Here is a 25,038-nt window from a genome sequence, read left to right as displayed (position 1 = left end):
TCCTCCTGAGACTGAAAACGCCCCGCAACACACACACACAACCACTCGTTCAAAGTTCAAAACTGTTTTTGTGCTACCTTCCTCCAGCAACGAACTAAGTCATGCGTACTGCAAGTGTGTGATGAGGTGGCTTACGCTATGAAGAGGATTGCTAGTAGCGCCGTTGACCCCACTTCCAGGGTAGTTTAGGCCCGCCCTTTGGGAATCCCTCAGGGCAGCGATCTGCTGCTCGGCAGCCTGAGTCTGCAGCTGAAGGCGGTGGACGTGGCCGGCCCCAGGGATTTATCCAAAACACTAACCGCTCTGTCTTTCAGCTTGATCTCATCCATCTGGATGTACAAACGGGGAGCGCTCAGGCAGGCGGGCAAACTCATTTGCCAGAATTGTGACAAAAACAAAGAGAGCAACCGGCCAATTTTTATCTTGAATCGACTAGAACACCATTGCTGTGACAAAAGCGAAGCGAGCAACCGGACGTTTTCTTCTTGTGAAATAGAATAGAATAGAATGCCTTAGGTGTCATTGCACTGCAGGTATACAACGAAATTGGGAACATAGCCACGCACCGCGCATCTGATCAGTCCTACCAGTCGGCGGATCTCCCTCTCGCAGTCTCTCTTGGTTCGGCTCAGCTCCTCCCGATGCTGGTGATGAGCCGATCGGAGCTCGGCCGCTCGGGACTGCCAGGCCTGCTGGGCCGCTGCCAGGGCTTCTTCCGCGCTCCTGGTGGAGGCGACACCGCTCGGTCTCCCGACACCGCCGCGTCTCCTCCACTTCCGCCAGCAAAGCGCCCCCGCTCCTCACCTGAGCAGACATTGCGCCACATCGGGCCGTTGAGACCGCAACGGAGCGCCGCGACGCTTACTGAGGACAAGCTACACAATACGGTAGCGGCCGCATCGGAGCCCGACGTGGCGTGCGGATAGTCAGACACGGATTGAGCGGATCACCTTGTCCATGGAGCCGTCCCTCAGGCTGAGGACCAAGGCATTCAGTCGCTGGATCTCTCCATCTTTGATTTTGATCACTCTCATCAGCTCCATTTCATGCTGCCGCAGTAATGTCTCCCTGGTAACGGCTAACTCTTTCTGCTTCTCCTCATGGAGTTTGCTTTTGAGTTCCGTCATGGCGGCGGTGGCACGGTGGTGCTCCGCCCGCAGGTCCTGACTTCTCTCTCTCTCCAGACAGCTGACCTGACATGACTTAGACAAACTTTATTGTCATCTTGTCTGCACATGGTGCATACAAAACGAAATTTCGTTGCACACGGCTTACAACAAAGTAGTGATATTGCAGTTGAATAGAAGTAACATATCCTATGAAAATATATATATACATATACTGTATATATATATATATTACAAATAAGTATAAAGTGCAGCAGTGCTAATTATGCAATAGTGCAAGTAGGCAAAACAGTATTCAAGAGTGTGCAGAGGAATGCTAAACCATGTATTAAACTTCTATTTAAAGGGTTTACACAAGTTCAGTAAAGTTGGTAGTGCGAGATAGTGCAAGATAGAGGTCCGTAGTGTCATAAAGTACAGTTCTGTGAATGTGTGATGCAGAGTTCAGTTTAGAGCTCAACAGTTCTAATGTTCAACAGTCTGATGACAGCAGGGAAAAAGCTGTTGCAGAACCTGGTGGACCTGCAGCGGATTGTGCGAAACCTCTTCCCAGAGGGCAGCAGGGAGAACAGTCCATGGTGGGGGTGTGATGGGTCATTGATGATGTTACGGGCACGGGACATGCAGCGCTGAGATGAAATGTCCTGAATGGAGGGAAGAGGAGCCCCTATGATCCTCTCTGCTGTCCTCACCACTCTCCTCACGTTCTTCCAATCGGAGGCGGTGCAGCCTCCACACCACACAGAGAGTCAGCTTGTCAGAATGCTCTCTATGGTGCTCCTGTAGAACGTCCTCATGATGGGTGGGGGCAGGTGGGCTCTCCTCATCCTCCGCAGGAAGTACAAGCGCTTCTGTGCCCTCTTGATCAGTGCCGTAGTGTTCATAGTCCAGGTGAGGTCTTCTGTGATGTGGACCCCCAGGAATTTGGTGCTGCTGACCACCTCCACAGCTGAGCTGTTGATGATCAGTGGAGCGTGGTGAGGCTGGTTTTTCCTGAAGTCGACGATGATCTCCTTCATCTTCTCCACATTCAGGATCAGGCTGTTGTCTCTGCACCAGCCCACCAGCTGCTCCACCTCCTCTCTGTAGTCCAGGTCGTTGTTGTCTCTGATGAGCCCCACCGCCGTTGTGTCGTCTGCGAACTTCACGATGTGATTGGTGGTGAACCTGGGGACGCAGTCGTGTGTCATCAGGGTGAACAGCAGGGGGCTCAGGACGCAGCCCTGAGGGGAGCCTGTGCTGAGGGTGATGACATCAGAGGTGTTCTGTCCGACCCGGACTGACTGAGGTCTGTTGGTGAGGAAGTCTAGCAGCCAGTTGCGAAGGGGGGTGTTGAAGCCCAGGTGTTCCAATTTTCCTACTAGATGCTGTGGGATGATGGTGTTAAACGCTGAGCTGAAGTCCAGGAACAGCATCCGAACATGGGTGTTCTTCTCCTTGTTGTTTCTCAGAAACGAGCCGGTCCCATCCAGGCGTAATCGGAGACAATGAAACCCGAAGTGGTTAAGGTTTGTCTTTTAATGCAGGATGCTTGGTCTCCATGTGCCGAAGGAGTTTTGAAGGCTTCATTGGCTCGCTCGCTAGTTTCAGGGGCGATTGTGTCTATAAAATGCAAAATGTTGGGTCACCTCACGGCTTACGGCCATACTACCCTGAGAACGCCCGATCTCGTCCGATCTCGGAAGCTAAGCAGGGTTGGGCCTGGTTAGTACTTGGATGGGAGACCGCCTGGGAGTACCAGGTGCTGTAAGCTTTTTCTTTTTCTTATGTGCACTTCAATCGTTTAAGAAGCTATTTTTTACAACACCCATCACGAATGGCATCCGGAAACAGCAAGCCTAATTTAAACTCCGACATTGAAACTATAACACGAGTTTGAAAGCTATATTATGTGGTGACATCCACAGCATTGTAGTTAAATTTTTTACCGCTAGAGAGCAGACTATGTACAGTGAGCATGGCTCCCTGTGAACTCAAAGCAGCAGGCTTGACTTGTAAAAGAACCCAACACAACACTTCCATGAAGTGTTTTTAAACTTTTCAAGGCATTTATTTTGATTCAGCAAAATGCAGGTCGCAACGGCAAATTCGTGCTACCGCATAAAAAGCTGTCAATAACTTTTCATGATAGCCATGTTTCCAGAAAACACCAAAAGCCTTGGAAGAAAGACTGTTTCGGCCCTGGTTGTAAAAAAAACAAAAAAAAACAAAAGGGAAGGGTGACCGTCCGGGAATACCAGGTGCTGAAAGCCTTTTTTTTTTTTTTTTTTCCCACGTCAATTGTGAAAGGAAACTTTTACCACAGCCATCAAGTCCCGCCGCTGCTTGGCATGGTTTCAGGGGCGATTGTGTCTATAAAATGAAAAATTCTGAGCGGTCTCACGGCTTACGGCCATACTACCCTGAGAGCGCCCGATCTCGTCCGATCTCGGAGGCTAAGCAGGGTCGGGCCTGGTTAGTACTTGGATGGGAGACCGCCTGGGAATACCAGTTACCGTAAGCTTTTTTTTTTTTTTTTTTTCTTATGTGCACTTCAATCGTTTAAGCCAAGAACTTTTTACAGCACCCGTCAAGAATGGCATTCGGAAACTGCAAGCCTAGTTTGAACTCCGACACTGAAACTACAACACGAGTTTAAAACCTACATTGTGTGGCGACAGCCATAGCATTGCAGTTCACGTTTTTACCGCTAGAGGACAGACTATGTACAGTGAATAAAGAGCATGGCTCCCTGTGAACTCAAAGCAGCAGTCTTTACTTGTAAAAGATCCCAGCACAACACATTGTGCTTCCATGTAGTGTTTTTACCTTTTTCATGACATTTATTTTGATACAGCCAAATGCAGGTTTTGTGCACTTCACTTTTCCGTTGGGCATTCGCGTAGAACCCTATTCCAGTTACGGCCAGATTCTTTTAGACTAGTGGTCCCCAAACTTTCTTGCGCCACGGACCGGCTACGCGTCAGAAATATTTTTGCGGACCTGCCTTTATATATATAAATAAACAATAAATCTATATAGGCGGCTCGGTGGCGCACTGGGTAGCACGTCCGCCTCACAGTTAGGAGGGTGCGGGTTCGATTCCACCTCCGGCCCTCCCTGTGTGGAGTTTGCATGTTCTCCCCGGGCCCGCGTGGGTTTTCTCCGGGCACTCCGGTTTCCTCCCACATTCCAAAAACATGCTTGGTAGGCCGATTGAAGACCAAATTGTCCCTAGGTGTGAGTGTGAGTGCGATTGGTTGTCTGTCTCTGTGTGCCCTGCGATTGGCTGGCAACCAGTTCAGGGTGTCCCCCGCCTACTGCCCGATGACGGCTGGGATAGGCTCCAGCACGCCCGCAACCCCCGTGGGGACTAAGCGGTTCAGAAAATGGATGGATGGATGGATGGATGGATAAATCTATATAAATAAATACTACATTTATAATAAATATATATAAATAGGATTAAATAAAATGATACGACTGGCATAAAAACAAATATAAACCACATAAAAATAAAAGTCACCATTACGTTGAATTATTTGGAGCACCGAGCTTGTTTCTCAGAAACGAGCCGGTCCCATCCAGGCGTAATCGGAGACAATGAAACCCAAAGTGGTTAAGGTTTGTCTTTTAATGCAGGATGCTTGGTCTCCATGTGCCGAAGCAGTTTTGAAGGCTTCATTGGCTTGCTCGCTAGTTTCAGGGGCGATTGTGTCTATAAAATGCAAAATGTTGGGTCACCTCACGGCTTACGGCCATACTACCCTGAGAACGCCTGATCTCGTCTGATCTCGGAAGCTAAGCAGGGTCGGGCCTGGTCAGTACATGGATGGGAGACTGCCTGGGAATACCAGGTGCTGTAAGCTTTTTCTTTTTCTTATGTGCACTTCAAGCTCTTTTTTTTTTTTTTCTTATGTGCACTTCAATCGTTTAAGCCAAGAACTTTTTACAGCACCCATCACGAATGGCATTCGGAAACTGCAAGCCTAGTTTGAACTCCGACACTGAAACTACAACACGAGTTCAAAACCTCTATGTACAGTGAATAAAGAGCATGGCTCCCTGTGAACTCAAAGCAGCAGTCTTTACTTGTAAAAGAACCCAGCACAACACATTGCGCTTCCATGTAGTGTTTTTACCTTTTTCATGACATTTATTTTGATACAGCCAAATGCAGGTTTTGTGCACTTCACTTTTCCGTTGGGCATTCGCGTAGAACCCTATTCCAGTTACGGCCAGATTCTTTTAGACTAGTGGTCCCCAACCTTTCTTGCGCCACGGACCGGCTACGCGTAAGAAATATTTTTGCGGACCTGCCTTTATATATATAAATAAACAATAAATCTATATAAATAAATACTACATTTATAATAAGTATATATACCGTATTTGCCGGTGTATTGGTCGACCTTTTTCGATCCAAAATCGACCGAAAAAAATCGACCTCGACTTATACACCGAGTCATAAAATTTAACTTCGTATTCATCGCTTCAAATGTGATGGTAACCAAGGCCGTTTCTCATGCATCTCATTGTGCGTTGCACTTAGAAAATTTGAACCGGGCGGCGTGCGCGAGTGCGCGGCCCGCTGGAAGTCGAATGAGGCGCCGCGACCACCTCCGCGGTGCTTATAAACAGCCGATCCGCTCGGCGGGGGCTATTTTCGGCCACTTGGCTCGTGCGCACGGCCTCCCGGATGTGCCGGGCGGGTGCGCGAGCTCGCCGCCCGCCGGAAGTCGAATGAGGCGCCGCGACCACCTCCGCGGTGCTTATAAACAGCCGATCCGCTCGGCGGGGGCTATTTTCGGCCACTTGGCTCGTGCGCACGGCCTCCCGGATGTGCCGGGCGGGTGCGCGAGCTCGCCGGCCGCTGGAAGTCGAATGAGGCGCCGCGACCACCTCCGCGGTGCTTATAAACAGCCGATCCGCTCGGCGGGGGCTATTTTCGGCCACTTGGCTCGTGCGCACGGCCTCCCGGATGTGCCGGGCGGGTGCGCGAGCTCGCCGGCCGCTGGAAGTCGAATGAGGCGCCGCGACCACCTCCGCGGTGCTTATAAACAGCCGATCCGCTCGGCGGGGGCTATTTTCGGCCACTTGGCTCGTGCGCACGGCCTCCCGGATGTGCCGGGCGGGTGCGCGAGCTCGCCGCCCGCCGGAAGTCGAATGAGGCGCCGCGACCACCTCCGCGGTGCTTATAAACAGCCGATCCGCTCGGCGGGGGCTATTTTCGGCCACTTGGCTCGTGCGCACGGCCTCCCGGATGTGCCGGGCGGGTGCGCGAGCTCGCCGGCCGCTGGAAGTCGAATGAGGCGCCGCGACCACCTCCGCGGTGCTTATAAACAGCCGATCCGCTCGGCGGGGGCTATTTTCGGCCACTTGGCTCGTGCGCACGGCCTCCCGGATGTGCCGGGCGGGTGCGCGAGCTCGCCGGCCGCTTTAAGTCGAATGAGGCGCCGCGACCACCACCGCGGTGCTTATAAACAGCCGATCCGCTCGGCGGGGGCTATTTTCGGCCACTTGGCTCGTGCGCACGGCCTCCCGGATGTGCCGGGCGGGTGCGCGAGCTCGCCGGCCGCTGGAAGTCGAATGAGGCGCCGCGACCACCTCCGCGGTGCTTATAAACAGCCGATTCGCTCGGCGGGGGCTATTTTCGGCCACTTGGCTCGTGCGCACGGCCTCCCGGATGTGCCGGGCGGGTGCGCGATCTCGCCGGCCGCTGGAAGTCGAATGAGGCGCCGCGACCACCTCCGCGGTGCTTATAAACAGCCGATCCGCTCGGCGGGGGCTATTTTCGGCCACTTGGCTCGTGCGCACGGCCTCCCGGATGTGCCGGGCGGGTGCGCGAGCTCGCCGGCCGCTGGAAGTCGAATGAGGCGCCGCGACCACCTCCGCGGTGCTTATAAACAGCCGATCCGCTCGGCGGGGGCTATTTTCGGCCACTTGGCTCGTGCGCACGGCCTCCCGGATGTGCCGGGCGGGTGCGCGAGCTCGCCGGCCGCTGGAAGTCGAATGAGGCGCCGCGACCACCTCCGCGGTGCTTATAAACAGCCGATCCGCTCGGCGGGGGCTATTTTCGGCCACTTGGCTCGTGCGCACGGCCTCCCGGATGTGCCGGGCGGGTGCGCGAGCTCGCCGGCGGCTGGAAGTCGAATGAGGCGCCGCGATCTCCTCCGCGGTGCTTATAAAGTGCCGATCCGCTCGGCTTGGAGCTATTTCCGGCCTTCCGTTGGTGCCGGGCGGCGTGCGCGAGCTCGCCGGCCGCGATCTCCTCCGCGGTGCTTATAAACAGCAGCATGCGCACGGCCTCCCAGAATTTGAACACATTTCGTCAATAAATTTCGCATATTGAATTTTGAAGTTTAATATAATGCAACAATTGAGCTCGACTTATACAAAGGATATATCATAAAATCGTAAATTTCCGTCGAATTTTAGGGGGTCGACTTATACACCGAGTCGACCTGTACACCGGCAAATACGGTAAATACGATTAAATAAAATGATACGACTGGCATAAAAACAAATATAAACCACATCAAAATAAAAGTCACCATTACGTTGAATTATTGGGAGCACCGTGTCACGCCCGTGCCACTTCGCTCAGCCACACCCCTTTCGTTACCGTAATGTCTGTCACCTGCTTCCTCTTGTTACCCTGTGTATTTAAGCCCTGCCTGTGTGTTTCTCCCTGTTCGGTGTCTACTGTTGTGTCCATTCCTGTTCGTGCCCAGTGTTCCTGTTCGTGTCATCTGGTTTTCCCTCGGTCTGTCTGAAGGCTCACGGTCAGAATTTTAATCTTGTCCAAGGGGACTTCATGTCGGTCAGTCTGTCTGTTTTGCTGGCCGTGAGTCTTCCTCCCGTCTGTGTCGTTCGTTCCCCACCTGCCTCCCTTCCAACTCCTTTTCCCTGCAATAAATCCTGGTTCAAGCTGCATTTGGTCGCCCTGGCTCAACTCATTCCTGACAGAAGACACCGACCATCACAGCGACCAGCGCTTGGACCAACCCTTTGCCGGCTCCCGCAACTGCTGCATGGTCGCCAAGGAGATGAGTTCAAGCGACGCAAGATGCACGGTTGCCCCCCCCCCCAAAACAGATCCGACGGCGCGGATCCAGCGGCCGCCACTTGTTCCGGCGGCGCGGATCCAGCGGCTGTCACCGTCGGCCTTCAACGGTGCATGACGCACGGCCGCCCCCCGACCCAGTCCCGACGGCGCGGATGCTGCGGCCGCCACCAGTTCCGGCGGCGCAGATCCAGCGGCCGTCACCCAGTCGGCTTCAACGGCGCATGACACGCGGCCGCCCCCCGATCCAGTCCCGACGGCGCGGATGCTGCGGCCGCCACCAGTTCCGGCGGCGTGGATCCAGCGGCCGTCACCCAGTCGGCCTTCGGCGGTGTGTGACGTGCGGCCACCTCCCCATTTCCTCCCGGCCCATGTTGGACAGTCTTGGATTTTTTTTCTTTTTTGGGACGTCGGGAGCCGTCCCTTGTGGGGGGGGTACTGTCACGCCCGTGCCACTTCGCTCAGCCACACCCCTTTCGTTACCGTAATGTCTGTCACCTGCTTCCTCTTGTTACCCTGTGTATTTAAGCCCTGCCTGTGTGTTTCTCCCTGTCGGTGTCTACTGTTGTGTCCATTCCTGTTCGTGCCCAGTGTTCCTGTTCGTGTCATCTGGTTTTCCCTCGGTCTGTCTGAAGGCTCACGGTCAGAATTTTAATCTGGTCCAAGGGGACTTCATGTCGGTCAGTCTGTCTGTTTTGCTGGCCGTGAGTCTTCCTCCCGTCTGTGTCGTTCGTTCCCCACCTGCCTCCCTTCCAACTCCTTTTCCCTGCAATAAATCCTGGTTCAAGCTGCATTTGGTCGCCCTGGCTCAACTCATTCCTGACACACCGAGCTTGTTTCTCAGAAACGAGCCGGTCCCATCCAGGCGTAATCGGAGACAATGAAACCCGAAGTGGTTAAGGTTTGTCTTTAATGCAGGATGCTTGGTCTCCATGTGCCGAAGCAGTTTTGAAGGCTTCATTGGCTCGCTCGCTAGTTTCAGGGGCGATTGTGTGTATAAAATGCAAAATGTTGGGTCACCTCACGGCTTACGGCCATACTACCCTGAGAACGCCCGATCTCGTCCGATCTCGGAAGCTAAGCAGGGTCGGGCCTGGTTAGTACTTGGATGGGAGACCGCCTGGGAATACCAGGTGCTGTAAGCTTTTTCTTTTTCTTATGTGCACTTCAATCGTTTAAGAAGCTATTTTTTACAACACCCATCACGAATGGCATCCGGAAACAGCAAGCCTAATTTAAACTCCGACATTGAAACTATAACACGAGTTTGAAAGCTATATTATGTGGTGACATCCACAGCATTGTAGTTAAATTTTTTACCGCTAGAGAGCAGACGATGTACAGTGAGCATGGCTCCCTGTGAACTCAAAGCAGCAGGCTTGACTTGTAAAAGAACCCAACACAACACTTCCATGAAGTAATTGTACTAAGTTCATTTTGTTTTTCCTTATTTAATCACTTCACTGGTTTCTTTTATATCAAACAAATTGTTTTAGGTTATTCACCTGACATGTTGATCCATCAGCTGATAAAGACGCGTCACCATCACATCTGTGACACTCTGATGAAGGCGGAAGAAACCGCCGAAACATGTCAGGTGAATAACCTAAAACAATTTGTTTGATATAAAAGAAACCAGTGAAGTGACTTCCATGAAGTGTTTTTAAACTTTTCAAGGCATTTATTTTGATTCAGCAAAATGCAGGTCGCAACGGCAAATTCGTGCTACCGCATAAAAAGCTGTCAATAACTTTTCATGATAGCCATGTTTCCAGAAAACACCAAAAGCCTTGGAAGAAAGCCTGTTTCGGCCCTGGTTGTAAAAAAAACAAAAAAAAAAACAAAAGGGAAGGGTGACCGTCCGGGAATACCAGGTGCTGAAAGCCTTTTTTTTTTTTTTTTTCCCACGTCAATTGTGAAAGGAAACTTTTACCACAGCCATCAAGTCCCGCCGCTGCTTGGCATGGTTTCAGGGGCGATTGTGTCTATAAAATGAAAAATTCTGAGCGGTCTCACGGCTTACGGCAATACTACCCTGAGAGCGCCCGCTCTCGTCCGATCTCGGAGGCTAAGCAGGGTCGGGCCTGGTTAGTACTTGGATGGGAGACCGCCTGGGAATACCAGTTACCGTAAGCTTTTTTTTTTTTTTTTTTTTTCTTATGTGCACTTCAATCGTTTAAGCCAAGAACTTTTTACAGCACCCATCACGAATGGCATTCGGAAACTGCAAGCCTAGTTTGAACTCCGACACTGAAACTACAACACGAGTTTAAAACCTACATTGTGTGGCGACAGCCATAGCATTGCAGTTCACGTTTTTACCGCTAGAGGACAGACTATGTACAGTGAATAAAGAGCATGGCTCCCTGTGAACTCAAAGCAGCAGTCTTTACTTGTAAAAGAACCCAGCACAACACATTGCGCTTCCATGTAGTGTTTTTACCTTTTTCATGACATTTATTTTGATACAGCCAAATGCAGGTTTTGTGCACTTCACTTTTCCGTTGGGCATTCGCGTAGAACCCTATTCCAGTTACGGCCAGATTCTTTTAGACTAGTGGTCCCCAACCTTTCTTGCGCCACGGACCGGCTACGCGTCAGAAATATTTTTGCGGACCTGCCTTTATATATATAAATAAACAATAAATCAATATAAATAAATACTACATTTATAATAAGTATATATACCGTATTTGCCGGTGTATTGGTCGACCTTTTTCGATCCAAAATCGACCGAAAAAAATCGACCTCGACTTATACACCGAGTCATAAAATTTAACTTCGTATTCATCGCTTCAAATGTGATGGTAACCAAGGCCGTTTCTCATGCATCTCATTGTGCGTTGCACTTAGAAAATTTGAACCGGGCGGCGTGCGCGAGTGCGCGGCCCGCTGGAAGTCGAATGAGGCGCCGCGACCACCTCCGCGGTGTTTATAAACCGCCGATCCGCTCGGCGGGGGCTATTTTCGGCCACTTGGCTCGTGCGCACGGCCTCCCGGATGTGCCGGGCGGGTGCGCGAGCTCGCCGGCCGCTGGAAGTCGAATGAGGCGCCGCGACCACCTCCGCGGTGCTTATAAACAGCCGATCCGCTCGGCGGGGGCTATTTTCGGCCACTTGGCTCGTGCGCACGGCCTCCCGGATGTGCCGGGCGGGTGCGCGAGCTCGCCGGCCGCTGGAAGTCGAATGAGGCGCCGCGACCACCTCCGCGGTGCTTATAAACAGCCGATCCGCTCGGCGGGGGCTATTTTCGGCCACTTGGCTCGTGCGCACGGCCACCCGGATGTGCCGGGCGGGTGCGCGAGCTCGCCGGCCGCTGGAAGTCGAATGAGGCGCCGCGACCACCTCCGCGTTGCTTATAAACAGCCGATCCGCTCGGCGGGGGCTATTTTCGGCCACTTGGCTCGTGCGCACGGCCTCCCGGATGTGCCGGGCGGGTGCGCGAGCTCGCCGACCGCTGTAAGTCGAATGAGGCGCCGCGACCACCTCCGCGGTGCTTATAAACAGCCGATCCGCTCGGCGGGGGCTATTTTCGGCCACTTGGCTCGTGCGCACGGCCTCCCGGATGTGCCGGGCGGGTGCGCGAGCTCGCCGGCCGCTGGAAGTCGAATGAGGCGCCGCGACCACCTCCGCGGTGCTTATAAACAGCCGATCCGCTCGGCGGGGGCTATTTTCAGCCACTTGGCTCGTGCGCACGGCCTCCCGGATGTGCCGGGCGGGTGCGCGATCTCGCCGGCCGCTGGAAGTCGAATGAGGCGCCGCGACCACCTCCGCGGTGCTTATAAACAGCCGATCCGCTCGGCGGGGGCTATTTTCGGCCACTTGGCTCGTGCGCACGGCCTCCCGGATGTGCCGGGCGGGTGCGCGAGCTCGCCGGCCGCTGGAAGTCGAATGAGGCGCCGCGACCACCTCCGCGGTGCTTATAAACAGCCGATCCGCTCGGCGGAGGCTATTTTCGGCCACTTGGCTCGTGCGCACGGCCTCCCGGATGTGCCGGGCGGGTGCGCGAGCTCGCCGGCCGCTGGAAGTCGAATGAGGCGCCGCGACCACCTCCGCGGTGCTTATAAACAGCCGATCCGCTCGGCGGGGGCTATTTTCGGCCACTTGGCTCGTGCGCACGGCCTCCCGGATGTGCCGGGCGGGTGCGCGAGCTCGCCGGCCGCTGGAAGTCGAATGAGGCGCCCGACCACCTCCGCGGTGCTTATAAACAGCCGATCCGCTCGGCGGGGGCTATTTTCGGCCACTTGGCTCGTGCGCACGGCCTCCCGGATGTGCCGGGCGGGTGCGCGAGCTCGCCGGCCGCTGGAAGTCGAATGAGGCGCCGCGACCACCTCCGCGGTGCTTATAAACAGCCGATCCGCTCGGCGGGGGCTATTTTCGGCCACTTGGCTCGTGCGCACGGCCTCCCGGATGTGCCGGGCGGGTGCGCGAGCTCGCCGGCGGCTGGAAGTCCAATGAGGCGCCGCGATCTCCTCCGCGGTGCTTATAAAGTGCCGATCCGCTCGGGTTGGAGCTATTTCCGGCCTCCCGTTGGTGCCGGGCGGCGTGCGCGAGCTCGCCGGCCGCGATCTCCTCCGCGGTGCTTATAAACAGCAGCATGCGCACGGCCTCCCAGAATTTGAACACATTTCGTCAATAAATTTCGCATATTGAATTTTGAAGTTTAATATAATGCAACAATTGAGCTCGACTTATACAAAGGATATATCATAAAATCGTAAATTTCCGTCGAATTTTAGGGGGTCGACTTATACACCGAGTCGACCTGTACACCGGCAAATACGGTAAATACGATTAAATAAAATGATACGACTGGCATAAAAACAAATATAAACCACATAAAAATAAAAGTCACCATTACGTTGAATTATTGGGAGCACCGAGCTTGTTTCTCAGAAACGAGCCGGTCCCATCCAGGCGTAATCGGAGACAATGAAACCCGAAGTGGTTAAGTTTTGTCTTTTAATGCAGGATGCTTGGTCTCCATGTGCCGAAGCAGTTTTGAAGGCTTCATTGGCTCGCTCGCTAGTTTCAGGGGCGATTGTGTCTATAAAATGCAAAATGTTGGGTCACCTCACGGCTTACGGCCATACTACCCTGAGAACGCCCGATCTCGTCCGATCTCGGAAGCTAAGCAGGGTCGGGCCTGGTTAGTACTTGGATGGGAGACTGCCTGGGAATACCAGGTGCTGTAAGCTTTTTCTTTTTCTTATGTGCACTTCAATCGTTTAAGAAGCTATTTTTTACAACACCCATCACGAATGGCATCCGGAAACAGCAAGCCTAATTTAAACTCCGACATTGAAACTATAACACGAGTTTGAAAGCTATATTATGTGGTGACATCCACAGCATTGTAGTTAAATTTTTTACCGCTAGAGAGCAGACTATGTACAGTGAGCATGGCTCCCTGTGAACTCAAAGCAGCAGGCTTGACTTGTAAAAGAACCCAACACAACACTTCCATGAAGTGTTTTTAAACTTTTCAAGGCATTTATTTTGATTCAGCAAAATGCAGGTCGCAACGGCAAATTCGTGCTACCGCATAAAAAGCTGTCAATAACTTTTCATGATAGCCATGTTTCTAGAAAACACCAAAAGCCTTGGAAGAAAGCCTGTTTCGGCCCTGGTTGTAAAAAAAACAAAAAAAAAAAACAAAAGGGAAGGGTGACCGTCCGGGAATACCAGGTGCTGAAAGCCTTTTTTTTTTTTTTTTCCCACGTCAATTGTGAAAGGAAACTTTTACCACAGCCATCAAGTCCCGCCGCTGCTTGGCATGGTTTCAGGGGCGATTGTGTCTATAAAATGAAAAATTCTGAGCGGTTTCACGGCTTACGGCAATACTACCCTGAGAGCGCCCGCTCTCGTCCGATCTCGGAGGCTAAGCAGGGTTGGGCCTGGTTAGTACTTGGATGGGAGACCGCCTGGGAATACCAGTTACCGTAAGCTTTTTTTTTTTTTTTTTTTTTCTTATGTGCACTTCAATCGTTTAAGCCAAGAACTTTTTACAGCACCCATCACGAATGGCATTCGGAAACTGCAAGCCTAGTTTGAACTCCGACACTGAAACTACAACACGAGTTTAAAACCTACATTGTGTGGCGACAGCCATAGCATTGCAGTTCACGTTTTTACCGCTAGAGGACAGACTATGTACAGTGAATAAAGAGCATGGCTCCCTGTGAACTCAAAGCAGCAGTCTTTACTTGTAAAAGAACCCAGCACAACACATTGCGCTTCCATGTAGTGTTTTTACCTTTTTCATGACATTTATTTTGATACAGCCAAATGCAGGTTTTGTGCACTTCACTTTTCCGTTGGGCATTCGCGTAGAACCCTATTCCAGTTACGGCCAGATTCTTTTAGACTAGTTGTTAGGGTTTTCAGGTTAGTTTGATCCTATGATTATGTTGGAATGTAGACTGTAATGATTAAATCAATCACGTCTGGCCCTCACAATGTAATGATTAAATCAATCACGTCTTGCCTGTTTCCCACAACAGTGTAAAACACCCCCTGCTCTGATCTTATCAGAGGCCGGGGGTTCACCAAACCTGTCCACTCACCCCCACTCTGTTCCTCCTAATAAATATGCCCTTGCAGGGAGGAGACTTTTAGACTTCATTCGATAATCGCTGTTCAGACAGCGACGAATGGACTCTCCACCTGCAGGTGTCTAAAAGAACTTGCTTGTCTTCTGTTTGGTTCTTGCAAAATAAGTTGGAGTGAGCAAATCTCTAACATTTTGGTGCCGAAACCCGGGATCCTCATACCCACCATCTGACCGGCGAAGGAGGACGTGCTGCATTGTCGACAAGCCAGCGTCCATTAGGAGGACCTGGAAAAGAAAGTCCTGGGAAGAGAATTCTTCGCTGGGCCAGCATCTTAGGTCTGCCTTCGTCTGACAGAGGTGGATTGACGGGATCCGGCGTGATTGAGTGTGTGACTGGTAGGATAAATTGACTAAAAAGCAGTTCTAGCGTTGATCCACGGCAATAAAACTGGCTAGTAATCTGTTGGAAGGTCAATTTAAACCTGCATTGAGGATCCTCAAAGAAAAAAAAAAAATTGAAAAAAAATTGTAAAACCTTAAGCTACTAAAATTAAGATGGGAAATAAAAACGGTAAATCTCTACCTCTTGACGGAGATGAGAACTACATGGCGAGTAGATTTCTTAATTGTATGCAATACATGCCAAAGTGGAAGAAAAAGTATGGTGTAGAAGGGAAGTTGAAAGTTGAAGTGTGGAAGATAGTGGTTGAAGTTTTGGAGGACAGTGTGGCTAGGAAGATAGGACTGAAAAAGAAAAGAAAAGAGAGTGAATTGGATTGTGCTAAAATGTGGTTGAAAGCTTCACAAGAAAGAAGAGAACAAATCCAAAAGACAAAAGATAGAAAGTTGAAAAGTGATGAGGCCGCCATTCAATTGAGATTTGAAAAAGAATTCAGGGTGCATAGTGGCATCCCATTCAATGATACAGCTGAGAGTGCTTATCAACAACAGCTTAAAAATGCGCTCCTCACTAATTTCTGCCCTGAAATAGGCAACTGGGTGAGGAAACATTTGGTGGAAGTGGATGTTGCAAGTGTGACAACAACTATGCAATGGGCCAGACATGCTGAAAAGGTGATCAAAAAAGGCAAAAGTTCTGATGTATTTCATCTAGATAATGATGATGATGAACTAGATGAAGATACAACAGTCTTCTTCCAAGGGTCCCAGCTAGGCAGAGGGAGAGGTAGAGGCCAACAAGGTCGCAGGCCGCCATATAATTCAAAACCCCCACGAGATTCTGACAACTGTTGGAACTGTGGGAGACGAGGACACTTCGCACGAGAGTGTCGTTTTACAAAACAATATCAATCAAAGGGTGGAGGAAGGAGCAGAAGAAAAGCAAAATTTTTAGCGTGACAAGCTTCCTCCTCTTTGACCGCTTATGCTCATACAGAGAAAGAAAGAATAGATGCCCATATGACAGCAAAACATGTCATTGTCAGATTATTAGAATTTTTTTTAGATTATTAGAAATCCTGTCCATCCAAGAAGTATGACAATGCTGTTTGTGTGCCCAAATTACAAATGACTAGAGCTCAAATTGTGTTACTCTAAAGTTAAGATATGCAAATCAAGTGGTAAAGGAATGCAACTTGCTTCTAGAAGATAAATAAATAAAATTAGAATGTGCTGTCCTCGTGTGCATGGGAGGGACCAGCTCATGATCGACCACAGGAAATGGCCAGCCTGTGACGAATCATTGTTGCTGGGAACTACCTTTTGCATGCGAGAGCTGTGCATGTGTGTGCGTATATGTTAAAATGATGAACATTGGCTAAAGTTTTAGTATAAAAAATTTTTTGCTAGACTGTGGTTTATCCAATTTGCACCGCAGAACAGAAATGATTTTGAAAGATAAAAATGAGAGGAAAAAGAGAGAAATCTGTTTGCAAGCAGAAACTAATCCACACTAGTGCATGTAAAGTGTCGAGCCCACATGAGGAATTCGGAAAAAAAAAAAAAAAAAATGACAGAACATGCTTTCAGGAATTGGAAGAAGCTAAATTGTGAATTTAAGATTTTGCAATGCTACATTTAATAGGAATAATTGATTGGTTGTGTTATAAGATTATATAAAATTCTAAATGCAAGCTAAATCTGAGAGATTGAGTTCTTCAAATTTAAAAACAAAGAAAAACTTCAGATTAATTTGCCAATTGTTTGTTCTAGTTAAGTTTTTTTGAATTGGTGGATTGTTCTACCAGGAAACCTAAGTTGAAAATGATATATGAATGTTGTGTGGTGAGCTTGGATGAATTGGGACCAATGTGATAGAGAGACTCCTTTTTGGAGACTGCGTGTGAGATGCAAATGAACATTGATGAATGATAGCCTGAATGAAAAGAAATTACAGGTTGAATGGTTGAAGTTGTTGGCGACTACTATAGAAAATTAGTAGAGCGACTTTGATGAAAGAATGATTTTGAGCAGGTTGAATGTTAGAAAGAAACACGTAGCTTTTGGATTAATAATTGGATAGAAAAAAAAAAAAAACAAAAAAAACTGGAGAACCAGTAACACATGTAGAAGATGTGTGAACTGAGAAATTGAGAAGCGTTTTGGAAAGAAAGTCAAATTAAATGATGATGGAATCGTATGTAGTAAAGAACGCATTCTCCCAAAAAGTTTGTCAAGGTGTGAGGCATGGGCGTTGCCAAGCCTCAAAAGGGGGGGAGTGAGTAGGACAGATAGTGGAAGATAGTAATAATACAACACTTTATGACAATGAATTTTCGAATATATTTGGTGTTATATTGTGGTAATTTTTTTGTTCTGGTGTAGATAGTTTAGCAACACGAGAGATTTAGAGGTTCAAAAGAAAGACAGTTAAAAGAAAACATTTTTGATTTGGACAATTGCAGGCTAACAGGAACATGAGAAAGATAAGAACTACGAGGGGAGATCCAATTTCATTGGGGAGATTGAGAATTCACAGCACCATACTCTAAGTCACATTTTTGAGCAAGCATGACAATAACATGTGATAGGTCAAGACATACAGATCAGGGCTTGATGTGGAACGCAGACCTCGATGAGTTGATTTTCAATAATGATACTGAAGACAACATACTGTCCGATTAAATTGGAACTATAGATAAAATGTAGCTCAAAAATAGGATGAGTTGCAGGATTTACGATATAAAAACGAGACCGCTGTTATTAGAAGAATTTGAAGTTTGGTAAACAAACATTACCAGCAAATTGATGGAAGCAGCTACATTTGGAGATAGTCTTACAAGTGTTCAAACCAGTCTGTCATTCTCAGTGTCAGAGTCCCTGAAACCCAATCCGAGACTTCGCCTGCAGCCGTGAACAACCACAAAATGGTGCCTGGCTCTGAAGCACCTTTGACCTTTGGCGAAGGACAAGAAAAGACTGCTGTTGTGCTTGGAGGAGGACAAGTACAGTCCGGAGGACAGACAACATCCTCGGGGACGAGAAAAGACAGTGAAAAGCGGAGGAACTCACCATGATGAAAATTGACTCATTTGAACAATGGACTCATTCAAGAGTGATGGATGGGGTCGCTCTGAAGCAACAACAAAAGAACACCAACTCGATAGGGTGAAGTGCGGCAAAAAGATATGGACTTGGAGTGTCTGACAACCAAATCGCACTCCTTGCTACGGCGTTCCCAAATTTGGTGAAGCTTGGTTCAAAGTGGAAGGGAGGTTCATTGTGCACTGAGTTTGACAGAACTGAGGAGATTTGATAAATAAATAAATAAAAATTTGAAAAATACGTAGGGCTACAGATTATAATCAGAGATTGAACGGATTTGGATAAAACAAATAGACTAAAACGGTAGGAAACAAGAGCAAGATCTTATATTTTGGCTCATCAAGCTTAAGACGTAGAGGTCGAGTTATATAAATTTTAGAACAGGACATTTGGCAGTCAGGAGGAAGCTAGGTTGCTCAATGTACCTACTCAATACAATAGTAAGGTTTTTTATACCACAGTGGAGGTTGGATGGTCAGAAAGTTAGGTACGTTCAATTTTTGACATTCACACAGTCATGCATAGGAGTCACAAGGCGACAGTTAACAAGACAATGACTGCAATAGGGGCCACCTACGACTGCACCGACATGAAAAAGTAGAAGTGAGAGAGCAGAGTATGGGATTATATGCTAAAACGTCTGCTATACATTTACCAATAGGAGATTCTATCAAGAGAAGCTACATGAGAGATGGATTAGAATCTCTTTGTCTGCGTGGGTGCGTGTGTGTGTGTGTGTGTACACCCTGTGTGGGTGCGAGCGTGTGAGGACAAAGAAGGCATGGATAAGACAATCTCTTTTAAACCAGGAGGCAATAAATGGGAACGCCCCTGTCATAAATAGTTTTTGGTTAAAGGGACTCATTAGGAAGTGTTCAAACTCTTCCCGCAAACATTCCTATTTGCCAGTTAAATGGGCACTACAATTGACTACGAGAGTTGCAAACAACAGATGAAGAGCAGTCCTTGGCAGATTATATGATCAGGACGCTCAAACTGTGTCAAAGACAAATTTACTGCCGCTTGATCTTTCCTCCTCACAGGTCGACAACCCCATCAATCCAGGAGACTGGGTCTACATCGAGGTCATCAAAGGAAGGAACTGGGCCAGCCACGACGGGAGGGACCATTCCAAGTCTTGCTGACTACACATGTTGCACCCAAGGTTGCAGGACCCACAAATGCATTAACGACGACTGCTCTCCAGGAGGAAACTGGATGGGAGCTTTGGACATCACCGCTGTGTGCCAGGATGAGAGAGCCGTTTTCAAGGTGTAAGGGCTCTACTACCAACATGGCTGCACCATCGGACGGGACCTACTTCAGCCAGAAGTTCAGAGGCACTGCCTCACCTGCATCCTATGAGTGCACGTGCCTGTTCAGTACGGATCATGGTTTTGTGGTCACAGGAGTTGTCCGATGCTGCCTGCCAACTGGACACGAGTGTGTGCGCCGTTGTGTGTGACTGACCTCACCTACAGACTAGAACATCATCAGCTGACGAAAACACGGGCACATATACAACTTCTTAGACGTGACAGTTGTGATAATGATAATGAGACGTGGATTGCGTAGATGCTGTTCTGTTGAGCATGTATTACGGAAACTTGTTGATTTGACCATCGAAAAGCTTCACAAGTGATGGATACAATGATGTACTGTTTCTGTGTTTTTCTTTTTATTTTTTATTGATAGCATTCTGGTCGCCTGTGGCAACGGGGCCGTGTAAGAATTTTCCTGCTAATAACATCTGGCCAGCAGGTTTTTCGCTTACACAATAAGTTTGAGGTAATGCCTCATCTTCACTGGAAAGTGTTGCTATCATTGTTTGTTGTTTTTATTTTTACCATTCTACTTTCTTCATTATACGTATATATGTTTTTTTTTTTTTCTTGCTTATCGTTGTTGTTTGGGGTGGCATAATCATATGATAAAACAGGAGGGAGATGTTAGGGTTTTCAGGTTAGTTTGATCCTATGATTATGTTGGAATGTAGACTGTAATGATTAAATCAATCACGTCTGGCCCTCACAATGTAATGATTAAATCAATCACGTCTTGCCTGTTTCCCACAACAGTGTAAAACACACCCTGCTCTGATCTTATCAGAGGCCGGGGGTTCACCAAACCTGTCCACTCACCCCCACTCTGTTCCTCCTAATAAATATGCCCTTGCAGGGAGGAGACTTTTAGACTTCATTCGATAATCGCTGTTCAGACAGCGACGAATGGACTCTCCACCTGCAGGTGTCTAAAAGAACTTGCTTGTCTTCTGTTTGGTTCTTGCAAAATAAGTTGGAGTGAGCAAATCTCTAACACTAGTGGTCCCCAAACTTTCTTGCGCCACGGACCGGCTACGCGTCAGAAATATTTTTGCGGACCTGCCTTTATATATATAAATAAACAATAAATCTATATAAATAAATACTACATTTATAATAAATATATATAAATAGGATTAAATAAAATGATACGACTGGCATAAAAACAAATATAAACCACATCAAAATAAAAGTCACCATTACGTTGAATTATTGGGAGCACCGAGCTTGTTTCTCAGAAACGAGCCGGTCCCATCCAGGCGTAATCGGAGACAATGAAACCCGAAGTGGTTAAGGTTTGTCTTTTAATGCAGGATGCTTGGTCTCCATGTGCCGAAGCAGTTTTGAAGGCTTCATTGGCTCGCTCGCTAGTTTCAGGGGCGATTGTGTGTATAAAATGCAAAATGTTGGGTCACCTCACGGCTTACGGCCATACTACCCTGAGAACGCCCGATCTCGTCCGATCTCGGAAGCTAAGCAGGGTCGGGCCTGGTTAGTACTTGGATGGGAGACCGCCTGGGAATACCAGGTGCTGTAAGCTTTTTCTTTTTCTTATGTGCACTTCAATCGTTTAAGAAGCTATTTTTTACAACACCCATCACGAATGGCATCCGGAAACAGCAAGCCTAATTTAAACTCCGACATTGAAACTATAACACGAGTTTGAAAGCTATATTATGTGGTGACATCCACAGCATTGTAGTTAAATTTTTTACCGCTAGAGAGCAGACGATGTACAGTGAGCATGGCTCCCTGTGAACTCAAAGCAGCAGGCTTGACTTGTAAAAGAACCCAACACAACACTTCCATGAAGTAATTGTACTAAGTTCATTTTGTTTTTCCTTATTTAATCACTTCACTGGTTTCTTTTATATCAAACAAATTGTTTTAGGTTATTCACCTGACATGTTGATCCATCAGCTGATAAAGACGCGTCACCATCACATCTGTGACACTCTGATGAAGGCGTAAGAAACCGCCGAAACATGTCAGGTGAATAACCTAAAACAATTTGTTTGATATAAAAGAAACCAGTGAAGTGACTTCCATGAAGTGTTTTTAAACTTTTCAAGGCATTTATTTTGATTCAGCAAAATGCAGGTCGCAACGGCAAATTCGTGCTACCGCATAAAAAGCTGTCAATAACTTTTCATGATAGCCATGTTTCCAGAAAACACCAAAAGCCTTGGAAGAAAGCCTGTTTCGGCCCTGGTTGTAAAAAAAACAAAAAAAAAACAAAAGGGAAGGGTGACCGTCCGGGAATACCAGGTGCTGAAAGCCTTTTTTTTTTTTTTTTTCCCACGTCAATTGTGAAAGGAAACTTTTACCACAGCCATCAAGTCCCGCCGCTGCTTGGCATGGTTTCAGGGGCGATTGTGTCTATAAAATGAAAAATTCTGAGCGGTCTCACGGCTTACGGCAATACTACCCTGAGAGCGCCCGCTCTCGTCCGATCTCGGAGGCTAAGCAGGGTCGGGCCTGGTTAGTACTTGGATGGGAGACCGCCTGGGAATACCAGTTACCGTAAGCTTTTTTTTTTTTTTTTTTTTCTTATGTGCACTTCAATCGTTTAAGCCAAGAACTTTTTACAGCACCCATCACGAATGGCATTCGGAAACTGCAAGCCTAGTTTGAACTCCGACACTGAAACTACAACACGAGTTTAAAACCTACATTGTGTGGCGACAGCCATAGCATTCCAGTTCACGTTTTTACCGCTAGAGGACAGACTATGTACAGTGAATAAAGAGCATGGCTCCCTGTGAACTCAAAGCAGCAGTCTTGTAAAAGAACCCAGCACAACACATTGCGCTTCCATGTAGTGTTTTTACCTTTTTCATGACATTTATTTTGATACAGCCAAATGCAGGTTTTGTGCACTTCACTTTTCCGTTGGGCATTCGCGTAGAACCCTATTCCAGTTACGGCCAGATTCTTTTAGACTAGTGGTCCCCAAACTTTCTTGCGCCACGGACCGGCTACGCGTCAGAAATATTTTTGCGGACCTGCCTTTATATATATAAATAAACAATAAATCTATATAAATAAATACTACATTTATAATAAATATATATAAATAGGATTAAATAAATTGATACGACTGGCATAAAAACAAATATAAACCACATAAAAATAAAAGTCACCATTACGTTGAATTATTGGGAGCACCGAGCTTGTTTCTCAGAAACGAGCCGGTCCCATCCAGGCGTAATCGGAGACAATGAAACCCGAAGTGGTTAAGGTTTGTCTTTTAATGCAGGATGCTTGGTCTCCATGTGCCGAAGCAGTTTTGAAGGCTTCATTGGCTTGCTCGCTAGTTTCAGGGGCGATTGTGTCTATAAAATGCAAAATGTTGGGTCACCTCACGGCTTACGGCCATACTACCCTGAGAACGCCTGATCTCGTCTTATCTCGGAAGCTAAGCAGGGTCGGGCCTGGTTAGTACTTGGATGGGAGACTGCCTGGGAATACCAGGTGCTGTAAGCTTTTTCTTTTTCTTATGTGCACTTCAAGCTCTTTTTTTTTTTTTTTTTTTCTTATGTGCACTTCAATCGTTTAAGCCAAGACCTTTTTACAACACCCATCACGAATGGCATTCGGAAACTGCAAGCCTAGTTTAAACTCCGACACTGAAACTACAACACGAGTTCAAAACCTCTATGTACAGTGAATAAAGAGCATGGCTCCCTGTGAACTCAAAGCAGCAGTCTTTACTTGTAAAAGAACCCAGCACAACACATTGCGCTTCCATGTAGTGTTTTTACCTTTTTCATGACATTTATTTTGATACAGCCAAATGCAGGTTTTGTGCACTTCACTTTTCCGTTGGGCATTCGCGTAGAACCCTATTCCAGTTACGGCCAGATTCTTTTAGACTAGTGGTTCCCAACCTTTCTTGCGCCACGGACCGGCTACGCGTCAGAAATATTTTTGCGGACCTGCCTTTATATATATAAATAAACAATAAATCAATATAAATAAATACTACATTTATAATAAGTATATATACCGTATTTGCCGGTGTATTGGTCGACCTTTTTCGATCCAAAATCGACCGAAAAAAATCGACCTCGACTTATACACCGAGTCATAAAATTTAACTTCGTATTCATCGCTTCAAATGTGATGGTAACCAAGGCCGTTTCTCATGCATCTCATTGTGCGTTGCACTTAGAAAATTTGAACCGGGCGGCGTGCGCGATCTCGCCGGCCGCTGGAAGTCGAATGAGGCGCCGCGACCACCTCCGCGGTGCTTATAAACAGCCGATCCGCTCGGCGGGGGCTATTTTCGGCCACTTGGCTCGTGCGCACGGCCTCCCGGATGTGCCGGGCGGGTGCGCGAGCTCGCCGGCCGCTGGAAGTCGAATGAGGCGCCGCGACCACCTCCGCGGTGCTTATAAACTGCCGATCCGCTCGGCGGGGGCTATTTTCGGCCACTTGGCTCGTGCGCACGGCCTCCCGGATGTGCCGGGCGGGTGCGCGAGCTCGCCGCCCGCCGGAAGTCGAATGAGGCGCCGCGACCACCTCCGCGGTGCTTATAAACAGCCGATCCGCTCGGCGGGGGCTATTTTCGGCCACTTGGCTCGTGCGCACGGCCTCCCGGATGTGCCGGGCGGGTGCGCGAGCTCGCCGCCCGCCGGAAGTCGAATGAGGCGCCGCAACCACCTCCGCGGTGCTTATAAACTGCCGATCCGCTCGGCGGGGGCTATTTTCGGCCACTTGGCTCGTGCGCACGGCCTCCCGGATGTGCCGGGCGGGTGTGCGAGCTCGCCAGCCGCTTGAAGTCGAATGAGGCGCCGCGACCACCTCCGCGGTGCTTATAAACAGCCGATCCGCTCGGCGGGGGCTATTTTCGGCCACTTGGCTCGTGCGCACGGCCTCCCGGATGTGCCGGGTGGGTGCGCGAGCTCGCCGCCCGCCGGAAGTCGAATGAGGCGCCGCGACCACCTCCGCGGTGCTTATAAACAGCCGATCCGCTCGGCGGGTGCTATTTTCGGCCACTTGGCTCGTGCGCACGGCCTCCCGGATGTGCCGGGCGGGTGCGCGAGCTCGCCGGCCGCTGGAATTCGAATGAGGCGCCGCGACCACCTCCGCGGTGCTTATAAACAGCCGATCCGCTCGGCGGGGGCTATTTTCGGCCACTTGGCTCGTGCGCACGGCCTCCCGGATGTGCCGGGCGGGTGCGCGAGCTCGCCGGCCGCTGGAAGTCGAATGAGGCGCCGCGACCACCTCCGCGGTGCTTATAAACAGCCGATCCGCTCGGCGGGGGCTATTTTCGGCCACTTGGCTCGTGCGCACGGCCTCCCGGATGTGCCGGGCGGGTGCGCGAGCTCGCCGCCCGCCGGAAGTCGAATGAGGCGCCGCGACCACCTCCGCGGTGCTTATAAACAGCCGATCCGCTCGGCGGGGGCTATTTTCGGCCACTTGGCTCGTGCGCACGGCCTCCCGGATGTGCCGGGCGGGTGCGCGAGCTCGCCGGCCGCTGGAA

The 25,038-nt window shown here is 49.2% G+C and overlaps 7 non-coding genes and 3 pseudogenes across 7 annotated transcripts; all 10 read left to right on the top strand.

Annotated features, from left to right (window-relative positions):
• Positions 1–2,761: 2,761 nt before the first annotated feature.
• LOC125966194 (5S ribosomal RNA) lies at positions 2,762–2,880 on the top strand. The gene has a single exon (XR_007480176.1). It is a non-coding gene; the product is annotated as a 5S ribosomal RNA (ribosomal RNA).
• A 631-nt stretch (positions 2,881–3,511) lies between these two features.
• Positions 3,512–3,630, top strand: LOC125966187 (5S ribosomal RNA). The gene has a single exon (XR_007480170.1). It is a non-coding gene; the product is annotated as a 5S ribosomal RNA (ribosomal RNA).
• Positions 3,631–4,856: 1,226 nt separating this feature from the next.
• Positions 4,857–4,975, top strand: LOC125966189 (5S ribosomal RNA). Its single transcript, XR_007480171.1, has one exon. It is a non-coding gene; the product is annotated as a 5S ribosomal RNA (ribosomal RNA).
• Positions 4,976–9,198: 4,223 nt separating this feature from the next.
• Positions 9,199–9,317, top strand: LOC125966182 (5S ribosomal RNA). Its single transcript, XR_007480165.1, has one exon. It is a non-coding gene; the product is annotated as a 5S ribosomal RNA (ribosomal RNA).
• Positions 9,318–10,189: 872 nt separating this feature from the next.
• LOC125966215 (5S ribosomal RNA) lies at positions 10,190–10,308 on the top strand (annotated as a pseudogene).
• Positions 10,309–13,250: 2,942 nt separating this feature from the next.
• On the top strand, positions 13,251–13,369 carry LOC125966176 (5S ribosomal RNA). Its single transcript, XR_007480159.1, has one exon. It is a non-coding gene; the product is annotated as a 5S ribosomal RNA (ribosomal RNA).
• Positions 13,370–14,001: 632 nt separating this feature from the next.
• Positions 14,002–14,120, top strand: LOC125966198 (5S ribosomal RNA; annotated as a pseudogene).
• Positions 14,121–20,971: 6,851 nt separating this feature from the next.
• LOC125966159 (5S ribosomal RNA) lies at positions 20,972–21,090 on the top strand. The gene has a single exon (XR_007480149.1). It is a non-coding gene; the product is annotated as a 5S ribosomal RNA (ribosomal RNA).
• An 871-nt stretch (positions 21,091–21,961) lies between these two features.
• Positions 21,962–22,080, top strand: LOC125966213 (5S ribosomal RNA; annotated as a pseudogene).
• An 837-nt stretch (positions 22,081–22,917) lies between these two features.
• On the top strand, positions 22,918–23,036 carry LOC125966193 (5S ribosomal RNA). Its single transcript, XR_007480175.1, has one exon. It is a non-coding gene; the product is annotated as a 5S ribosomal RNA (ribosomal RNA).
• Positions 23,037–25,038: the final 2,002 nt, after the last annotated feature.

Source organism: Syngnathus scovelli, unplaced genomic scaffold (assembly GCF_024217435.2).
Source record: "Syngnathus scovelli strain Florida unplaced genomic scaffold, RoL_Ssco_1.2 HiC_scaffold_32, whole genome shotgun sequence".
Classification (NCBI taxonomy): domain Eukaryota; kingdom Metazoa; phylum Chordata; class Actinopteri; order Syngnathiformes; family Syngnathidae; genus Syngnathus; species Syngnathus scovelli.
The sequence above is the reverse complement of the archived record's forward strand: the minus strand, read 5'-3'. Positions and strand labels throughout refer to the sequence as shown.